Genomic DNA, 12847 nt, shown 5'->3' with positions numbered 1-12847 from the left:
TCTTGAATTTTCATGAATATTGCTATTAGAATTTCGTAATATACTTTTAATCATTTCTTGAATTTGCAAGATGCAAGCCTGCAAGGACTAGTTTGCCAGTGTGTGTTCGTAGGTTAGATCTGTATTGTGACTTTTCTATGTTTGTGTGTGTGTATTGCGGTGAAAAATAATTAAAATAAATTTAAATTTTAAATTATTCTGTAGAAACATCAATATTACGACTTTTTTTATTTATTTCTTGTGAAAAATGTCAGTCTCATAAGTGGAAGTTTACGTTTAATTAGAATTTTAGGTTGATGTTCGTTTGAGTAAAAAATCTGTCATTACTTGTTTACTAATAGTATTAAAATTAATTCATTTGTTTTTCAAAGATAAATAATTGTAAATGATCTTGTGAACATATCAATCTATTTTGTTATTCTCTTAAAATCCTACGAGTGTCAGTTTCAAGTCTTCGTCACTTCCTCACGTAACCTATATTTTTACTTCCTGAAGCATTTTACTAATATTTATGACATTAATTCTTCAAATTCGAGTTTACTATTGCATAAAAATTAATAAAATGTTGTTGTCGGACTCATATTCATTGCTCGTTAAAATTAAAAGTTGAAAGTTAGCTTTCAATTCTGGAAGGTTAGAATTTGAGTTGTAGGTTAGGATTTCGTATTCAATAGTTTATTCCAGAAATGTGCTACTAGTTGATTACTATAACTGTAAATATTACTTTCCCGCAAATTTAATATTTCTTTTTCATCCATCCCTATAGAATATAGACTCCATTTATGTAAATAATCTGTTCGCTATACTGATTTGTAGTCCTAACCTGTTTGTTTATCCTTGGAATATTATACTCAGTTGCTTATTCCCTACAACTTTGGCTTAATTTATATGGGATGCAATTAAATTGATTTGGAATTTCTGCATCTGAAGTAATTTCAACAATCTGGTCAATCCCATTGTTTTATTTATGAGGTTATGAATTCCTACACCAAACAAATTTATGTTTTGAGACTTGAAATACATTATCATCCCACTACAGAATAGAATTCTGAGAGATAACCCTTTATCTCTTCATTCCTTGCCAACTTTTTAATCTTTTTTTCAATGATTAATGCATTTTACACTAGGCCTACAAAGTGTAGTCATAAGCAATATGTATTGTATGTTGACTGAGGAGTGAGGACTGATATTCACTTTCAATAATTAATTCTTCTTTAATATCAATTTAAAATACATAATCTTTTACCACCTTACTTATATATATTTTATTTTGAACATAAGAGAAATATTCCAACTAATTTATCAGGCAAAATCCTTAAAAAACCTATAAGCTACTGCCATTTTCAACTTTTGTTTGCAGTTTATTATTAGAGAAACTAAAATATACTTCTTTAAACTGGCATACGCATTCAGCAATCAGTGTAAATTTAAGGCCTTCAAATTTCCACTGACTAGCTGAAACGTTTTGTCAATTGTTATGATAGAATCACATCTATCCATTTCTTTGTAACTTATGGTTTTTGAGGATAGCTTTAGACACTTTTTAGTAAGAACACTGATAATTTTGTTGATGAATTGTTTTAATAAAAAAAAACTTCTGATTATTTGAATAAATAAACAGTGGTTTGTATAACTTTTTCATGAATTTTACTTTTCATTATAAATAAATTTACAAATCATGTTCATAAAATTAGAAAATACTCCAAAAATCAGGATCTCAGAGGCAGGTTATCTCATTGGAAAAAAACACAAGATATAAAAATGTTCCTATAACTTCTATTTTGTGTCTAATTCGTTTCTATTCCCCCTCATACTTCATCCAGGTACATAAAATCTCTAAAAGTGAGATTCTTTGTGATAAATCCAGTGTAAATAGTGTTTGCGCAGTGTTTTACTAGTAAAACTTGTGGATTTAAAGTGAAGTGTTTTATGAAATGTACCGGTACCGAACATCATCTCTTCATGTGACATCGATTAGCATGCTTTGGTGAGTAATACACAATATTTATGATAATTCTCATCCTTATATTAGCCTATCAATTTTATCATCAAGGAAAGAAATGCCAGTTCTTCTCAAGAACTGTTGAATGTCCAGTGATTTTCACTTTCTTCAACTAAATGACTGCGGCTTGACTTATTTTTCTGTGAAGAAAAGATCCTCATCATCCTCTGAATACTCAATTTTTTGATTAATAAATTATTCTTGGGTAGATCACGTCTGTCAAATACATTTTCAACATGGATATGAACTGGTCAAACAGACCATACAGATCACGATGACAGTGTCACACATCACAAGTATCTTCTTCAAAAAAGTCATTGATATTATAAGTAGGCTACAGATTTTCAATCAGCCACTTAGACAAGGAAGACCTATAGACATTCACTGGATGTATTCTCATCGACTCTGGTGCAATTCCTTAGCGGCATCTTGAGACGCTTGTAGTGGTTAGGCTTCTCAAGACACACGTCTACAGTCGTGGGGTTGGACGTTAGATCCGCCGCGGCTAGAGCACATAACCATTAGATTCGATCATTCATCAGATATGCAATAAAAGCAATATATTAAGCCAACACTCTTAATTCATCTGCCTCCATAACGTTCATACAGCATTTAAAAATCGAATAAATTTATTGGTTATGTGCTCCAGTCATTACGGCTGTAACGACGCGTCTCGAGCCACCTGCTTAGAGACGCGCAGCTCGAGATGCGTTGTCGCTAAGGAATTGCATCTTTAGTGGTGAAACATTTTCAGCGCCAGCACTGGGAAATAGTTCCTCATCTTCGACAAACAACAGCGTGGCACATTCAATCCAGAGAGTATAGAATGTTATATTCTTAATGTTACATTCTATACACTCTGATCCAACCTTCTACGAGTATATAGGGTGCACTTGCTCTATTTGCTGTAGCGTTGAAATGTTGCTTTTCAAATATAGCAGTGAAGCTAGGATGTAGTGTCCACAAACTGTGTGGATGCCCATTCTGCGGAAGATCTGCTGGTAATGTGCATTATAATTGCTATAGGCTATGTGATGATTCGGAGAGCTTTCTTTTGGAGCGTTAGAATATCTCTGGCATGCGGCGAATGACCCCAGATCAGGATACCATACTGCATGTGGCTACCAAAGACTGAATGGTACAACGTCAACAATCGCTTGAATTTCAGCAGCACTTTCTGAAATTATTTATGTCTCGATAGCATCTTGCACAGTCCAAAAAAATGATACTCCCAACACTCCAATCAAGGCTTCTACGTGGCCTGCGTAGGAGGGATGTTCAAGAGACAAATGGATCTGAGAGTTTAAGTGGGAGTGAGTTCAAGTGGTTTGTTCCCATCATCTTCAAATAATGGTTTTGTAACTCATGACTGTCTAGTAGAGTTGGTCTGAGGCAGCCAGCAGAACAGCAAAAATTCAAGTACTGACTGATCATTTATAGGTCGGTTTTGTCCTATGGTACCAGTCCTGGTGAAACATCTACTCTCCCTTATTACGATAGAATAGTAGACAAAAATGTTGTACATTTATAACTCTCGAGTTTCTGAGTGAGACATAGTATTTCCCTTCTCCATTTTGTAGGGTTCTATAAAAAATAAACAACGAATTCAACAGAATTATTGATTCTGTTGTAACAAAAATGATTAATACTGTTGAAATCTTGAAATAACACTGATTTTATTATTTGTTCTATACACCATAATGGTGTGCTTCCACACCAGATAGCTCAGTCAACGAAAACAGGGGTTTGTGCAAGAAATTATGGGAAAGCTGAATTTTCGCAGTAAACTTAAATATGCTGCAGTGGGGACCAATGCGACAAACATCCACAAAATTGTCAATATTCCAAAGAGGTTTCTGAATTCATGTGTAAAAAATTTAATTGCTTTTTCCTCTCCAGTCTTCCAACCAGTCAGTCAATTTGAAGATTGAAGATCTATATTCAAAGTGCACTCTCTAGAATAATGCAGATCTCTAAATGCGCTATTGCCATTGCTCAACATTTCAAATGATAAGGTTCATAGCCTATTCCTTCATTCATAAATTGATTGAATGCCAGTGTATCTTATGTTGAAGAATATAGGCTAGTGTTTAATATTTCTTTTTTGAGAACTGCTCATTATAATTCATTTCTTATTAATGTGTTAGTATACATAGTACATAGCCTGGAACCGCAGTCTCATAGTCCCCCACCCGTCTTCTTTCCCCCCTGGACACCACCGAAGTTTGAAACTGCAAGGGTTTCATAAAACGAGTAGGCCTATATTTCGGAATCGAATCAGGTTATTGAGCTGATTATGATTTCATCCTTTTGAGGATTAATAGATCTACAATCAAAGTAGACATTTCAAAACATTTTATTGTATATCCAGTAGGAAGTTATTGCCTTACAAAGCCAGAAAATTAGGAAATTGTCACCTCCTGAATTGAATTTGGTCAACTAAAAGTTTAGCTTCAGTAAAAAAGTTTTAGATTCTCGTTTTAAGACTTTAGTCCAGTCATGAGGTAGTGAAAAAGGTCCATTTCGCGGAATGAATTCCTAACATGCTACATTTTTCGTACAGTGATTCTGGAGTATTGGACAGATTAAATGAAAGAAGTTGGCCTTCTAGTTCTGTAGCTTTTTACAGAGTGTCCCAAATACCATGGATTTCTGGTTCCTTTTCCAGTTCTTTGAGATTAACACAAAATCGAAAAGGAAAATACTTCCACCTTTTTTTTAGATGATAAGATGTTGAATAAATTGAAATAAATCGGAGCTCTCTACAACCTGAGACCAAATAGAACGTTCTATCTCAAATAGATTTTCAGATACATCTAATAACAAATTTACTTGCATTTAACCCAGTTGGTTTCTATGTGACCACCTGTTGGTGGTACTATTACTTGAATGGACATTTGCGCGGAAAAACTAGATTGTGCAGATCTAACTGTACAATTGAGATTATAGGACATCAGGAAAGTATGACTTATGATACATCATTTTAAATGTCTTGAAACGAGCTAAACGAGCTTTTATGAGATATAGATTTTTCAAAAAAAAAAAACAGAAGCTTTAACTTTTATCAGACAAAATATAAAATTATGAGAGGAAAATTTTCTGAACAATAGATATACGATAAAATATAAGATCAATTAAATATATAATTATTAACCTTAAATAATATGAGATCAATTAAATAACCTGTACGTTGAAACTTCATGTATCACAAAAATACAGAAATTAGTAGTCTAAAGTACTCTGGTACTTTATTAGGATTTGCATCTGCACTATTTTTATGTTAGCATTCAAATTAAGTTGGGGCTTTTCTAACGTAGAATTTATCATTCATTCATTCATTCATTCATTTATTTATCGTCACATTACATCAATTTTTGAGTAACACTCATTTGACTGGTGACATGTCAATACTAGAACAAAATTATATCTAAAAGACTTAGTTCTAACTTCTTAAAAGTAAAATAAATAAATACACTCTATGATGTATCTCATCAAATTCACATGGAAATGAAAGTCACAAAAAGTTAAGTTACCCTCTACAGCCCCTTTTCACAAATTAAAATTCGGCAGCAGAGTATAGGGCTTTCTCTACTAGCATTTTTCTGACTGTTAGTTTGAATTTGTTTATTGAATCTAGATTTCTGATGGCTGCAGGTAATTTATTAAAATAACGTATTCCAGAGTAGAATGGAGTTTTTTCTAGAGCTGTGTGTCTATGTACTGGAAAAGCAATGAGACTACTATTGCGTGTATTATACCCGTGATTATCTGTGCAAAATTGAAATTTATCTAAATTCTGTTTAACAAAAACCAACAATTGATAGATATAAATAGATGGTAGCGTTAGAATGTTTAGGTTTTTGAAGAATGCTTTGCAAGAATCTCTTGATCTCAATCCACAAATGACTCTTATTATTTTTTTCTGGATTATAAAAATTTTACCGCTATCAACAGAATTTCCCCAGAAAATGGTTCCATAGCTTAGATATGAGTAGACATATGCGTAGTAGACGGCCAATAGGGTGCTTTTGTCTAGTGAGTGAGAGAGGGTGAGAATTACAAAATAAGCTTGATTTAGTTTTTTTGCAAGGACCTGAATATGCTCCTTCCAAGTAAAACTCTGATCTATTATAAGTCCCAGGAATTTTGTTGAAGAGGACACTTCAACACTGTCTTCAATTATTGGAAGATGTACTCTGTTCACTGCTGTTTGATTACGAGCAGAGCTAAATTGAATAAGATGGCTTTTATTATAGTTCAACGATAGACCGTTTGCTTCAAACCACTTTGACATTGCCGACAGTGCACTTTTCAATTTATTTGCAAGAGTGATGTGATCGGGGCTTGTTGCCAGAGCAGTTGTGTCATCTGCATACATAATTAATCTTATATCAGGTGCAGCACTTGTCAGATCATTGATATATACTAGGAAAAGCAAAGGTCCTAGTACGGATCCTTGAGGGACTCCATTTGGGACTAAAGTATATGAAGAAGATTTAGCGGACAATTTATCTCTCACACATTGTTGCCTATTATAAAGGTATGAGCTGAACCATTTTAGAGCGGTGCCATGTATTCCATAATAGCTTAACTTTTTCAGTAATATCTCGTGATTCACACAATCAAAAGCTTTTGACAGGTCACAGAAGATGCTAGCAGCATGTTGCGACCTGTCAATCGCATGCGACATAACCCTGACAAATTCATAAATTGCACCTACAATGTCCTTGCTCCTACGAAAACCGAACTGATTCTCATTAAATAATCCATTATTTTCAAGATGAGCAGTCAACCTGCTTGCGACCGCCATTTCATATACTTTTGAAAATACAGATAGTATTGCTATTGGTCGAAAATTTCCAAAGTCCTGTGGGTCTCCCTTTTTCAGAAAGGGTAGCACACTGCTGTACTTTAAGAGATCGGGAAACACTCCATATCTAAAAGACTGGTTGACTAGGAAGGTTAAGGGTTTAGCCAAGTTTACAATACATTTCTTTAAGAGGAAAGGAGGGAACTCATCCCATCCAGGTGCCTTTGATGCCTTCATTTTTTTCATTAGATTAATTATTTCATGCTCTGTGACTGGATTAAATGTAATGAGGATATTATTTGTTTCTGGTTGCTTTCTACAATAATCAAGAGCTGCATGCATGTTGATATTTAGATTGAGTGTTTGGCAAATATTAGCAAAGAAGTTGTTGAATGAGTTCAGTGTGGATTCTATAGGAGTTTTTTCAAATACTTTAGATAGATTCAATTCTTTAGTGTTTATGCCTGTTTCTTGCTTAACAATTTTCCACGCCATTTTTGTCTTATTGTCAGAATTGTTTATTCTATTGCTGTTGTACATTATTTTCGCCTGTCTAATACATCTGTTCAATATTTTTTTATACTGTTTCACATATTCTCTGAATTCATAGCAGTCACGTGATCTGCCTTGCATGTGTAGCTCCCTGGCCCTGGCACATGATCTACGTATTCCAGATGTAATCCATCCCTTATCACAGTTGAGTAATCTTTCTTTTGTATGAGGTTTTCGCGGGAAAGATTGTTCAAAATATAAGATTACCATTGTGTGAAACTTATTGTACAAAATATTAGGGTCGGAGATAGTATCACTCAATTGAAAAAGCGATTCCCAGCTCTCACTTGATAGAATGGTGTTGAAGAGATCAATATTATTTTTCGAAAATATTCTTATTGTTTTAAAGGTTTCTCTTTTTTTATTTGTATTTGATCTGTTTCGGTTGCAAGAAGTAAGCAGTTTATTTGGAATGTCAACCAGTTGTGCTGTGTGATCAGATAAATCATTGTCAATGATTGTACTATTACACTGTCGTGGGTCAAAATCGGAAGCTACGTTGTCGATACATGTTCTAGAGCCTGGTGTAAGTCTAGTCGGATCATCTGTGTAGTGCAGGAACAAGTTATAAGATTGTAATAAATCTAGGAATCTGGATCGTGCTATTGATTCCTTCATTATATCTATATTGAAGTCACCTGAGAGAAGTCTTTTGTATTTGGGATACTTTTTGAAACAGAATTCTAACAAATTATTCAATCTTTCAAAAAATATGTTCAAGGAATGCCTGGAATTGTTAGGAGATCTATATATGCAAATTACAATTAGATTAAAATGCTCGTTAATTTTAACTCCGCAGCACTCAAAGTACTGTTCAATGTAAAAATTCTGAAAATCAGGTATAGCTTCACAAGATAGACTATCTATCGATAGGATACACGACCCTCCTCTTATTTTTTGTTGTCTGAAATTGTACGAACTTAGGTTATATTCGTGAAATCTATGTAGAAGGAAGAGGTTGTTTTCTCCTACCCAGTGCTCGGTTAAACAAATAATGGTAGGCTTTTTTTGTAAACTGGCAATGAACAATTAATCTCGTCTAGCTTGTTATTCTGTATGATACCTTGAGTATTCCAGTGAAATACACTGAATGAAACCTCTATCATATCCTGAGAATTGAGCATATTATTAGTACTATTATTATTGGCATCATCATTATTATTACCATCACTATTATAACCGTTATTATTATTATTATTATTATTATTATCATTATTATTATTACTGCTATCATTATCATTATTACTATTACTATTATTATTATTATTATTCTCATCATTATTATAATTACTTTTACCTTTATCATTATTATTATCATTATTATTACTATCATCGTTATTGATATCATTAACACTATTATTACCATGGTTTTCATTATTATTGCTATTGTTATGACTATTATCATTGGTATGTGAATCTGAATGAGTTACATCTCTCTTGCTTCTAAAAAATTGTTCCCATTCACAAAAACAACACTAGAGTCATTATCATCACCACCGGTATGAATGAGCTCAGCAGATGACTGACAGTTTGTGTCCAATTGTAAAGATTCACTCTCTCTCGTATCCCGGCACTCTGCACCATCGAGAACAACAGCAACCAAGTCGCGATTCATCCTCTCTTCTTCATCTGTCGCATTATTTGTGGCTGCACACTGAGATGTAGGGGTAGTATTGATTCTGCTAGGAGCTTCAAAGTGGTGTATTACTGGTGGCCTCCGCCATGAAGTTGATCTTGAGAGAAGTCTCTCTATCAGTGATGAGACAAGCATATGTTTCCCTTTACTGTTAAAGTGGAATCCGTGTTTCGTAAAATGTCTACTGTGCATGATTTCATTTATGTCGAAGAATTCAACGTGATTTAATCCAATTGCCACTTCGGAAATATATGTATTAGCCGCTTCAATATTTTTGTAGTATGTGTGAGAAAGTGGTATATCACGTCGCAGAGGAATGCTTACAAAGACAACGTTAGTATGATTGAGATTTGAAAGCTCATGTTCTAGGTGTTTGTAGATAGTATCGACTCTGCCTCCAGCTACATCATTCGCACCTGCCACTATGATTAAGCAGTCTTCCTTCCCCAAACCGTTCCCAATAGAGCCGCAGTTCACAATGTCCAGTAAGCCGGCGTTGGCTTTGCAGATTCCAAATACTTCAGTTCCAGTAAGACGATTATTGGTTATAATAGCGAGATCTCTGCTATGACTATCACCATAGAAGTGGATTTTCCTATAGGGAACATGTGCATTGGTTGAGAGTGAGTTCACTTGGTCGGTTGGAGTCGAAGCTAATCTAGTTGGATTGAAAGAGGTTGAGCGATTCTTAGAGGTGATTTTTGTGAGCATTTTTACTTGGAGTTGCAGAGATTCGTATTTGTTGGTTATAGAGTCATTAAGTTCATTGATTTCCTTGATAATAACATCTTGCTTCCGTATTTCCTCTTTTAGGTCCGCTATCTTCTTTAACGCAGAGTTCTCAGAAAAGTTATCTTTTTCCGGTTGCTTGCTTTGTGAAACACTCGGTTGATCATCTTTAAGATTCTGTATCTCTTGAATAAGTGCGTTCCGGTGAATTAGCAGCTCATTAACACGAGTGACTAAATCATCTTTCTCCTTCAATATTAAATCATCTGTTTGACATCCTGTGCTACATACTTGAACTTTCCGGTTATTAATTATTCTTGAGTCGAGTGACAATCTTTGAAGGGTAGCCGTGCCCTTAACTTTCTCAATTTTCTCATTTCCTTTGTCATAGTTCTTATCATTATTCATAATATTCGTTGGAGTAAGAGGTATCGGATGATTGACATGCTTCACAGTAGAAATTTTTATTTTTCCCAATGTTGAATCAGTTGTAATTGTACCTGAACAGCCCTTATGAATACATCTCCACACTATATCGCCGTTGATTAGAGGATGGCTTCTTCTATAACATTGTTTTTCATGATATATGCCTATGGTATTTCTTGGAGTTTTGTAAGTAGTGACTGACATATTATTATTTTTTTTTTTTTAATCACAGATATACAGCAGGTAGGCTATCAGATAGTACGGTATTAGATTTGACGAAAATAGGCTAGTATTGTCTTCGGTACTATTGACATTAGAGTTCTGATAAGAATCACAGCTAAGCTCGACGGTAACGGTCAAGATAAGACACCACTATTATGCAGTTCTTTGATCACTAGTAATAATGACACAAATGGACAGGAAGCACCTGTGCAATGTGATACGCAGTTGGAATTGTAAGCTTTGTATCATCCTTTCATTCAAAAAGGGTGAGGACGCGCAACAGCAGATACAATTGGGTGAAGCAACAAGTATCAAGCGTAAGGGAGCTTCCGAAATTGTTTGAAAGTCTATTTTACAGCACTAATATTCTCTCGCAGGGTTGAGAATTATTGAGGTAATTTTTTGTCTGTTGAGATTTAGTCAAGTCGGGTCAAAGTCCAGAATTGGTGTTTCAACGATAATTTCCACAGTTTCTAGTCCTTGTCATTTAATAGGTTATATCACTAAAAACACGCTCGAAAATAGATGAAGGGCCAAAAACTCACTCTGATTGATCGCTGCCTTCAATCATGACCTCAGATGAAAGTTCACATGTACTTTAGATGAAACTAGAATCCCGAAATTAGTAATAAATGAGAAAAATAACACGAACAGTCTCTAAGTTAAACTTCATGCAGCCATCAGTGCTGCCAACCCTCATCAGCGGATTATCAAATTTGAAATAACGCGGATAAACCTTCGCGATTATCCACCTATTTCAATATATACAAGTAATCTCTAGGGTTTACACATCCCTTCCTTATAAAAAAAAAGATTAAATTCTGTATTGTAGTAAAAGTCGGTCTATTTCAGAGAAACTTGGAATGAAGGTAAAAGTGATGGAGATGAGAAAACTGAGATTGGTTTGTGGCGTTGCAAGAAAGGATCGAATGAGAAATGATTTAATGAGATTGACATTAGGTTGCTCTACTAGGTAAGAAGACGTAGGGAACGAAGATGAAGTGATTTCAGTTATCCCGACCAAAACTACTTTACGTCTCTGATCCCGACTGAGACCTCATCAGGAATATGTTGGAAAGGATATGTAGGAATATGTAGAAGATGACTACGAAAGTCAAGGTTCTGGTGGAGAGACAGAATTTAGTATGTGTAGAATTTAGTTTAGAGATTTTTAGAATGACAGTCGGAGAGGAAGAAAACTATGTGCTTGGCTGCTTTGGGGGAGTAGACTAAGAGACATACTCACTGTTTTTTTGAAAATTCAGTGTTTTTACTCTGCACTCCTCTCACACTCTCCTTACACTTTACTCGTCTAGCTCTCCACTCTTCTAATACTATTGCCAACGAGTCCTGAGATTGTTCTTTCTCTCTCAGCAGCTCCCAGTCAACGACTTGAAAAATCAAATGTGTATTGGACAATGTTTACAATAAACAATATGCGTGTTTGTCCGAAAACGCCCTTGGCAACTCAAAAACGGTATCATCGCATTCACATACATGATTCTCGATATGACTTCATATTCACGCTTGGAATGATGCTATATATATCTGAAGATTCCAAATCTTACTCATGAACTTCAAGTTTACTATAATGCTCTAATGAAGTATATCCAAGCTCGTACAATGAATATGTCAAACTCTCAGATTCACAATATTTCGTTCATGATGAAAACTGAGCCAGGTTACTCAGCTCTATATAGTGAACTTGGTTCAACTAACCTTAATCTTCAACTTGAACTGAGGAAAACTAAGCTTAGCTTAGTCAGAATTCCTCATAAATAACATGAACGCTTCTCATTCAACCAATGCTAACAGTTAAAATGAATAACTAAAGATGGGAACGTCGAACTCATGTAAATGGGAAGATTCAACCCATCTTCGTGTACTTATACTATCCAGCATTATTCGTTATTGAAAAATATAAAACTTAGGTTATATATCTATGGAAACTGTATTTTTTATTATACTGTATTGTTTATGACACATATTGTTTTCTTGTAGAAATGTTATAGTCTACTATAAATAAATAAAATCAATTTATGACTTTATTGCCACTTTTTCATTGAATACCTAACATGAATGTTGTGTGTTGTTACAGGTATTTGCGGCTTACCATTGAAGAGCAGTATGCTGAAGGTTAGTGACATCTATTTTAGATCCATCAAAACAAGAACATCAACACACAGTTTCATTTATTTATTACATCTAGTGCTTTGTGCATTGCTTAATCTTTATTGAGTTCATATATTTTGTACTGTAAGCATTTTTTTACTGTCGAAATTATAGAGTTTTTTCTTCTAAAAATTTATAGAATCTTGGAAGGTTCATGACAGACAACATCTCAAAATGAGTTGAGAATGAAAATGAAGTGTCAAGTCTCTGATTAGAACTTTTCTCATGAATTCTTAATATCTGATCTCTTCCTCCAATTTAGAAAGCCAGAGATCTTTATTGGTTATCTTCTTTCGAG

At 34.4% G+C, this 12847-nt stretch overlaps 1 protein-coding gene and 1 long non-coding RNA gene across 39 annotated transcripts in view; both read left to right on the top strand.

Moving 5' to 3' along the window:
* LOC111063080 (longitudinals lacking protein) overlaps window positions 1-12847 on the top strand; it is a 592348-nt gene that overhangs the window by 175060 nt on the left and 404441 nt on the right. The gene's annotated exons all lie outside the window — the stretch shown is intronic.
* LOC120351408 lies at window positions 97-12802 on the top strand. The gene is made up of 2 exons (XR_005571374.1): window positions 97-1987; window positions 12476-12802. It is a non-coding gene; the product is annotated as an uncharacterized LOC120351408 (long non-coding RNA).

This window comes from Nilaparvata lugens, chromosome 5 (genome assembly GCF_014356525.2).
Source record: "Nilaparvata lugens isolate BPH chromosome 5, ASM1435652v1, whole genome shotgun sequence".
Lineage (NCBI taxonomy): Eukaryota > Metazoa > Arthropoda > Insecta > Hemiptera > Delphacidae > Nilaparvata > Nilaparvata lugens.
This window is presented reverse-complemented; position numbering and strand designations above follow the sequence as displayed.